The sequence below is a fragment of the Microtus ochrogaster genome, unplaced genomic scaffold, assembly GCF_000317375.1.
Source record: "Microtus ochrogaster isolate Prairie Vole_2 unplaced genomic scaffold, MicOch1.0 UNK49, whole genome shotgun sequence".
NCBI classification, from domain to species: Eukaryota; Metazoa; Chordata; class Mammalia; order Rodentia; family Cricetidae; genus Microtus; species Microtus ochrogaster.
The window spans coordinates 641,699-650,790 of record NW_004949147.1 but is presented as its reverse complement, the minus strand read 5'-3'; positions in this window follow the sequence as shown (position 1 = coordinate 650,790).

The window sequence follows — 9,092 nt, the reverse complement described above, 5'->3', positions numbered from 1 at the left end:
TTTATTATGTATACAGTGCTCTGCCCACATGTATTTCTGCAGGCCAGAAGAGGGCACCAAATCTCATTACAGATGGTTGTGAGCCACCATGTGGATGCTGGGAATTGAACTCAGGACCTTTGGAAGAGCAGGCAGAGCTCTTAACCACTGAGCCATCTCCACAGCCCTTATTAACTAATTCTTGTGTCTTACATTAACACATAATTCTTGTCTGTGTTAGCCACATGGCTTGGTATCTTTATCAGTGAGGCATTCTCATCTTGATTCCTTTGCATCTGGGTGACAACTGCAGACTGAACCTTTCCTCTTCCAAGAATTCTCCTGTTCTGGTCACCCTACCTATACTTCCTGCCTGGTTATTGGCCAGTCAGCATTTATTAAGACAATATAAGTGACAAGTCTTTCCAGGGTACGAGACCATTGTCCCACAGCACCTACTCTTCTAGCAGTCTTCCTGCCTGAAGGGGGATTAGCAGCTGTCTGAAGCATCAGTAAATACTAACTTACTGAGTTATCTAAGCCAGTACTCAAGGGCTTCCCCAGCAGGACACAGGGTCACTGTATGGCAGCAGGCACATGAAGCCCTATGAGGATCTTGGCATTCCCACTCAGTCTGATCCCACTGCTCCTAGCCACCAGATCCACCAGGTAAGGGGTGTGCACATGACCCGATCCACCAAGAATCAGGAACCTAGCAGTTATATCAATGCAGGTGTGTTAGGTCCCATGTCGGACAGGTCAAGGACCAGGTTTTACCAGAGACCTCTGACTGTGGCTACTTACCACACCATAGAGCTTGTACCTCCAGGAGTCCTTGCTCCTCCCTAATGCGGTTCACCTACCCCCAGAAGTGGGCTGGGCTGCCCTGGGTCTCTGGAGCTGTGAGAGCACAGCTGTGACAGTCCCTGTACTCGGGGCAAGTTTCACAGTGCCTGGGCTTGTCCCCTAGCTCTCAGTGGTCTCAGGTGCTCTCCTGGCCTCCAGGGCTGGGCCTGGAAGAGATGAGCAGAGGCTGACACCAAGAGAGATCAAGAGACACACAAATGCATAGGCATGGGGACAGAAAGAGGAGGCTGATGGCCCCACAGAGATCCAGCAATGGCCCCAACTGAAATTCCCCTTTGAACCTTTTCTCTCTTTCCCTCCAGTTCGTGGTGAGAGACCAGGGCCCAGAGCAGATCTGCACTCGGGCTGTTCAGGGTGGCAGTCACTCCTCTCACCCCTTTAGTGGGTCTCCAGAGGCCCCCACAGGGCCTCCAGTGAGACCCTGAAGCCCTTAGTGTTGAGAACAGCATCCATCCCACCCACTCCCGTAGGACAAAGTTCTCCTAGCTTCCAGAATGCCTGGTGTGGTTCAAAAGAAAACAGCCCCCAAAAGGGAGTGGCACTATTAAGAGGTGTGGGCTTTTGGGAGTAGATGTGGCCTTCCTTCATTCCTCCCTTCCTTCCTCCCTCTCTTCCTTTCTTCCCCCCTTCCTTCCTTCTTCCCTCCCTCCCTCCCTTCCTCCCTCCCTTTCTCTTTCTTTTTGGTTTTTCAAGACAGGGTTTCTTTGTGTAGTTTTGGAGCCTGCCTGGAACTCACTCTGTAGACCAGGCTGGCCTCAAACTCATAGAGATTCACCTGCCTCTGCCTCCCAAATGCTGGGGTAGAAGGCACAGGCCACCACCACCCAGCGACAGGGGTCCACTTTCACAGGGGTCCACCCTCACAAGGACCCACCCTCACTGGGGTCCCACCCTCATGAAGACCCATCTTCACAGGGGTCCCACAGTCACAGGGCCCCACTCTCATGGGGTCCTCCTGTGTCTATGGATGCATCCAGAAAAGAGGCCTCACTGGCACTGGACTCAGGGTTGGTGGCAAGTACAAGGGAAGAGAGTGAAATGGCTCATTCTTCCCGCCACACTGCACACAACTGAAAACCTGGAACATTCCTCCCAATGCTCCATGCTTCACTCACAGCTTCCCTTTTACTGAAGTACCCGGATAACACCAATGCATGCTTAATGCTGCCAGGGATCCCTGACATCAGTCCAGGGTAGTACTGTTCTGCATGCCCAGGTCCTTCAGTCTCCCCAGGCAGGCTCCCCCCAACAGGCGCCCGCAGGCGCCTCCCCCCCCCTCCCGCCCCACAGGCTCCCCGTCCCTCAGGCTCTCCCCCCCCACAGGCGCCCCGCAGGCTCCCTCCAGCACCTGCACCGTTTGAGCCTCTGGTCCCCCTGCTTCATGTGGGATCATCCTTGCCAAGCTGTAAATTGCCTGACCCTCCCAGGACTCCCAAAGAGATACGAGGGCAGAGCAGCCTGCCTCTGGGTCTGGAAAGAGTGTGGCCAGTGGGATTCCACTATCCCCATTCACTTTGTACATCTTGCCAGCCTGCTCTGTGCGCTGCCTGCAGCCTGGACCCTACCTCTACTTCTGTTGTCAGGCTCAGCTCCTCCAGTTCCTAGAAACGAGGGCCCAATGTGGCCTTAAGGACTCCATCCACAGTACAGAGAGAGACTAGAGCTGTGTCCTGTACATGGGCGGTCCAGCCCCTAGGCCCTTCCCCAGCCTGGTGTTTGGGAAAGTATGTTCAGACTACCTTGGGCCAACTTTGTCTGTGAAGGTAATTGTGGCAACCTATCCCAGCCCACCCTAACCCACCTCCCTGACCTCTGCCCATGACCTCTACTGGAACCTGCTCTCCCCTGACCTCTGCCCATGACCTCTGCTGGGGTCTGCCCCCTGTCCTCTGCCCATGATTTCTGCTGGGACCTGCCCCCCATAACCTCTGCCCATGTCCTCTGCTGGAGCCTTCTCTCCCCTGACCTCCATCTATGACCTCTGCTGGAGCCTGCCCCCCACCCCGATTTCTGCCCATAGCCTCTGCTAGAGCCTGCCCTCTCCCCTGACCTCTGCCCATGGCCTCACTGGAGCCTCCCTGCCGTGAGCTCTGCCCATCGAACCTAGCTTGCAGACTCTTGCTTCTCTACAGACCTTAGCTCCTGTAGTCTCTGGGTCTTGGGACACAGAGCAGCTACTAGGGTGTGGCCTGTCCCCTTGTCTGCACTCTATTCTGACCATCACTCGGTCTAAGCACAGCCAGTGGCCCACTCTATTGAGTCATAGGCCATACTCTATGGAGTCAAGGAGACCGCTGGGTCTCTGAATGCCCCAGCTCCTTAAAGTCCCCTGAACACTGTTCCCAGTGGGTATCTGAGCCTTGGAGACAGCATGGGGCCCGGCCGGTAGTAGAGCTGGGACCAGGAGTCCATGGAATCCCTGCTGTTTGGTGGACCCAAGGAGGAGTCCACAGTGGTTACCACAGGCTGAGAGAGTGGGGTACACCTAGTGCCTGCATGAGAAGAACACCTGTGCGATCCCCAAAGAGAAGCCAAACTGGGGCCCACCTTGTGCTGGCCTCCAGGGACTGATCTGGGGCCTCTGCAGAGTCTACTGGGAAGGGTAGGTGCTAAGGTGGCTGGAGCACCTGGATTGCTGCTGTGGACGCTGTCTTCCCTTCTAGTTGGCCGAATTGTTCAGGTTCTCATGTCCCTGTCATTGGGTGTGGGCTCAGGCTGCACTGACCAGAGGACCAGTTCTCAATCTTAGCAGCTGACACTAGGTTCTGGTCCCTGCAGTAGCCAACCCCTGGCCCTGCCCTCACATACACACTTACCATACTGCTGCCCATGTTTGGACTTTTGGAATAGAATAGCTGCTGCAGTCCCTGAAGCTCTCTACTCTTGAGTCTAAATGCCCAAAAACTACAGGAGCCTGACTGGGGAGCTTGGGACCCATTATACAGAAAGAACAGCTGAGGCCCTGTTAGGAAAAGGGTTCTAGTGACTGGCAGTGCTCGTACTTCCCACTGTTTTTCAAGAGCTCTGGGATCCTCAGGAAGGGTTCGTTGAGGGTCCTGATCCCATGTGGAATCATCTACCTGATGCTCCTAGGTCCTTTAAATGTCTGCAGCCATTTGATTGTTTTCTTTCTCTAGATCCTGCTGCTGGGCAGGGGAAGCCTATGAGGGGCAAACTGCACCCCATCTCGGGTCCACCATATCCCCCTTGAGGTTGGGCAGTGCCCCACTGAAGACAGCCCCACTCTGCAGCCTAGCATTGCCTGCCCTCGTTGCTCAGCCTAGAGGAGTTAGACACCCTGAGCAGAGCCTACCACCATCCTCCTCGGAACACTGGGCCTTTTGCAGCTGCGAACTTCCTGGGGTCATATAAGGAGACAAGCGGAACAGAATAGCTGGTTCCCGAGATCCTAAGTCCCACCCACCCACCCAACGAGAAAGTAGCGGGAAGCGAGGTGGGGGTGTTGTGGGCTGAGCTGTGTCCCCTAAAAAAGAATTCTTGCAGTTTCCTGCACCTCAAAATATGACCATATTTGGAGATTCTAACCAGGTTAAAAGGAGCCTCCTGAACTAGCTCCTAATCCCTTGTGACTGTGATCTTTACAGAAGGCGGAAGGGAAGTTCAGATGCAGGTACGGCCTGGGAGCACATGGATGCGAGGGCAGGGAGCTAGGTGACAAGAATGGCAAAGGCCACAGGATCCAGCAGAGCCCACAGCTAGGAGCCACAGCATCGACCGTTGGCAGCAGGGTCTCGCACTGAAATTCCAGCCTGCAGAGCTATTTCAGTCTGAGGCTGGGGTGCTAGGCTGTGGGGTGCAAGGATTGGACCCCCACGTCGCAGCTTTCTGGACTCCAGATGACCTGATTTCAAAGGGAACTTCCTCTTCTTGTGTGGCCACTCTTGCGACCCCGGGAAGCATGTAATAATTAGCTACACGTGTGATCACATGACGAGGAGGAAGAAAGTTGTCCAGTTTTACAGCTGAGGACCAGAGAAGTACAAGTGACTTGCCCAAGGTCACACAGGCACTATGGAGCCAGGATTTCAGACCAGCATCCATGGGCCTTATCTCCATCTTAACCACAGTAAGGAGCACTGACTCCTGGGATTAAGGACAACCAGGAATGAAATTAGAAGGCAAAACTTGTTAGAAGATTTGGAGCCCTAAGGGCTAGGCCTTTGCCAATCAGACAGAATAGCATGAGCTGCAGCCAGCCCCTGGCCAACTGCTATTCCACCTGGCCAAGCCTTTGCCTGGCAGAAGAATACTGTGGTCTGTAAGCCATATGTCACAGGGTTCTATGAGCTGCTGTCCACATTCTATGCCCTACCCTTTTGACAGGCTCAGAGCTGGGACAGTTCACAGGTGGTCCTTAGCCAGCCGCCTCTCCCATCCCTTCCAGTTACATCAGCAGGTCAGCCTAGGCAGAGGCCTGTGGCTCTTAGACCCCATCCCCATCTTACAGCACTGAGTCACCTGGCCTCCCTTTGTTGGTGTCTGTGTCCTGCTCCATGTGCACACTGCTGGAAGAAAGTTCATGTGTGGTGTGTCCATGGGAGTGTGCATGCACACCTCAGTGTGAGTCTGTGCAAGCCTGCATTTGCCCCCAAGAGATGGAAAGGAAAAGGCTGCCAGGGGAAAGAGCAATTGGATTGGAACTGGAGTTGGAGGTGGGGAGGAGCCATCAGGGCCTATGGCACCTGAGTCCTTGATCTTGTTCCCGTCCTACACCCCACAGTAAGCACCTCGCCACCTCCACTTGCCATCTGGGACAGGTATTATTTTCTATTTGTGTGTGCATGTGGGAGCCAGAAGACAACTTTATGAAGTCAGTTTTCTCTTCCCACCTTTATGTGGGCTCCAGGGATGGAACTCAAGTGGCCAGGCTTGTCCAAGTGCTGTTCACTCCTGTAGTGATATTTCATTTGTATTTTAATAAATAAAGCTTGCCCGAAGATCAGAATGCAAAAACTGTCACACTAGTCAGCCATACAGGCCAGGCAGTGGTGGCACACAACTTTAATCCCAGCATCCACATTAGTTAGCCATGGGTGGTGTTGGTGCATGCCTTTAATATCAGCACTAGAGGGGAATGTAAGGTGGGATGAGGCAGGAACTCACTCTTTCAGTATGAAGATTTCATAGAGGTAAGAGCTCTCTAGGGGCTTTGTAAATGGAGACTGCTTGTTCATTTGTGGTCACCCAGACCTGGATAATCCCACAAAACTACATTAATTACAACACTGCTTGGCCTACTAGCTTAGGCTTCTTATTAACTAACTCTTACATTTTAATTAACCCATTTCTATTCATTTGTGTATTGCCACGAGGCTGTGGCTTACCAGTAAGGTTCTGAGTGTCCTTCTCCTTCGGTCATCTTTTTGACTCTACCTGCTCTCTCTTTCTATTCTTCCAGCCCGGCTATATTCTGCCCTGCCACAGGCCGAAGCAGCTTCTTTATCAACCAATGGAAACAAAGCATCCATTCCTAGCATACACAGGGGAATCCCACATCATGGCTTGGCTGTTTTGCTTTTCTGATCTTGGGTTCAAACCTAATATCTGTCTCTTGGCTTTATTATTTGTGCTACACCCTCCTGAGCCATCTCCCCAGCTGCTGCATAGCTGTTCCCAGGAGATAAAACATTCCATCTCAAGACTCAGCAAGTTCTAAAGGGGGTCATTAAGACTCAGGAAGCAAGCAACTCAAAAAGCTCCAGGAAGTCCCTGCAATAGGTGTGCTAGGGCTCCCTCCCCAAGCTCATCTCTGCAGCAAAGACTCCAGGAGGACACTCGCAGACTGGCAGCACCACTTGGAAGAGACATTTCCTAAACTGTCGGTTGAGCAACCTGTGAGCTGTGCAACGAGATCCAGATTTCCAGCGGTCAGCAGCCATCACCAGCTTTGCGGTGGGTTTCTGGTGACAGCTGCCTTTGAGCTATTTCTGCTCTTGAGACTCCCCTCACTCACATACCTGAAAGGAAGCCCAGTAAACTTGCCGCTTTCCCTAAATTGGACTTGGGTGGTGTCTCAGTTAAGGCTTCTATTGCTTTGACAAAACACCACGACCCAAAAGCAAGTTGAAGAGGAAAGGGCTTATTTGGCTTATACTCCCACATCACTCTACATCCCTTAGGAAGTCAGGGCAGGAACTCAAACTGGGCAGGATCCTGGAGGCAGGAGCTGGTGCAGAGACCATGGCGGATGCTGCTTACTGGCTTGCTTCCCATGGCTTGCTCAGTCTGCTTTCTTATAGAACCCAGGTTCACCAGCCCAGGGATGGCACCACCCACCATGGGCTGGGCTCACTGATCACTAATTGAGAAAATGCCTTACAGCTGGATCTCATGGGAAGCATTTTTCTCAGTGAGGCTCCTTCCTCTCTGATGTCTGCCTCTCTAGCCGTGTCAAGCTGACACGCAAAACCGGCCAGTACAGGTAGTGTCCTTACTCTGTCCTCAGTTCTCTCTCTTGAGCAAGCAGATGTTTGTTCATGCATCTCCAGGGACTGTTTCACAACCCAGCCTGGGTCGGGGAACATTTACAATCTCCCACCCCATCTCCTCTTCTCTGGGCCTCTGTACGCGCTGCCTGCTCTTCCTGAAACGCCCTGCATTCCAGCTTTCCTCCTGGAAAATGCCCACTCAACTCTCAGGGAGGGGCCAGAAGTTCAGAATCCTCTTCTCTGCAGAGGCCCTTGCTATCTATTGCCCTTCTCCTGGTTGATCTCTTCTCACTGGCACACGGAATTGTAATCACTTCTTTCTTGACCTATATGCCCTCAAGCCATATGCTTTTGGGGACAAGGAGCTGGCTGCTCTAACTCTAACATGAGTTCTGCACATAGGAGAGACCCAGGTATGTAGTAGATGCTCATCAAATGCATGCTGAATGTCTGGGAGCTCCATGGAGGAGAGGCAGAGAGAGGGAAGAGGACACAGGATAAAGCTAGGGGGAAGAGCTCGGTTGACTTGCAGTTGGGAAGAGAATGGAGAGCAGAAAAGAGGTAGAGGGGGTTCCTACCTGGGAAAGCCAGAGCCCACTCTCCTCTGGAGTCTCTGAAGTAGATCTCTCTCTCTCTCTCTCTCTCTCTCTCTCTCTCTCTTTCTGTAATCAGAGCAATGGCCACCTGGTGTCAGCATGCCCTTCAATGGTCAGCCCCCTCCTCATGATGCAGCCTAGGAGATGATTCCTGCTTCTCTAGCTCCTCCTGAGAGACACAACTAGGGTGTGCCAATAGAAATGAGGTACTCTGGACACAGTGTGGGCCTTAGGTCACTCCACCCCATCCCTTTATTCTCTCCAAAATAAGTGTACTAAGCTGGGCCGTGGTGGCGCCCACCTTTAATCCCAGCACTTGGAGGCAGAGGCAGGCGGATCTCTGTGAGTTTGAGGTCAGTCTGGTCTACACAGTGAGTTCCAGGACGGGCTCCAAAGAAACCCTGTCTCAAAAAATGAAAATAACAACAAAGCTCCAGAACGTGACCAACAGGAATACAGATACACAAGACAGGAGTTGGACTCCAGCCATGTGACTTAGGGTTCTGACCATTCTTACCAACCAGTGACAGAGGCTGGCCAAGCTCTTGCCAATGGAGCCATCTCACTCTGTGAAAACAGGGAGCCCTGCCCAGTCTAACTCGCACATTCTAGGAGTGTGCCCAAGCAGCCATTTAGCAGGCCTCCTGGTCACAGATCACCACTAGAGCAGCCAGCAGCACTGACTTCTCCCAGCAGCTGGGTACACTCTGCCTTCGGTGCTGGAGCATGGTCCTCTAACACTGCAGCTCTCTGCAGCTGCTGCAGATGTTCCAAGAGGCCTTGTGTGGCTCTGGCCCAGCTCTTCTGAGACTCTTGTTTACTGAAAAAGAATCCAGAGTAAGAGACTCAGCCTCTGCTGGATTGTGAGGCCCATGCTAGCCCTGAAGGGGTTACCCATGCAGTACCCTCCTTCCTGAACCCCTGAGCCACTCTTTCTTGGGAACACTTTTGTAGTCACTGTTCTATTGCTGAAAGAGACATCATAACCAAGGCAATTCTTATGAAAGACAGAATTAATTGGGGGCTGGTTACAGTTTTAGAGGCTTAGTCCATTATCATGGTGGCAGAGAACATGATGGCAGGCAGGCATGGTGCTGTAGAAGTAGCTGACAGCTAGCTACATCCTAATCTGGAGAAAGAGAAAGAGAGAGAGAGAGAGAGAGAGAGAGAGAGAGAGAGAGAGAGAGAGAGAGAAGAAGAA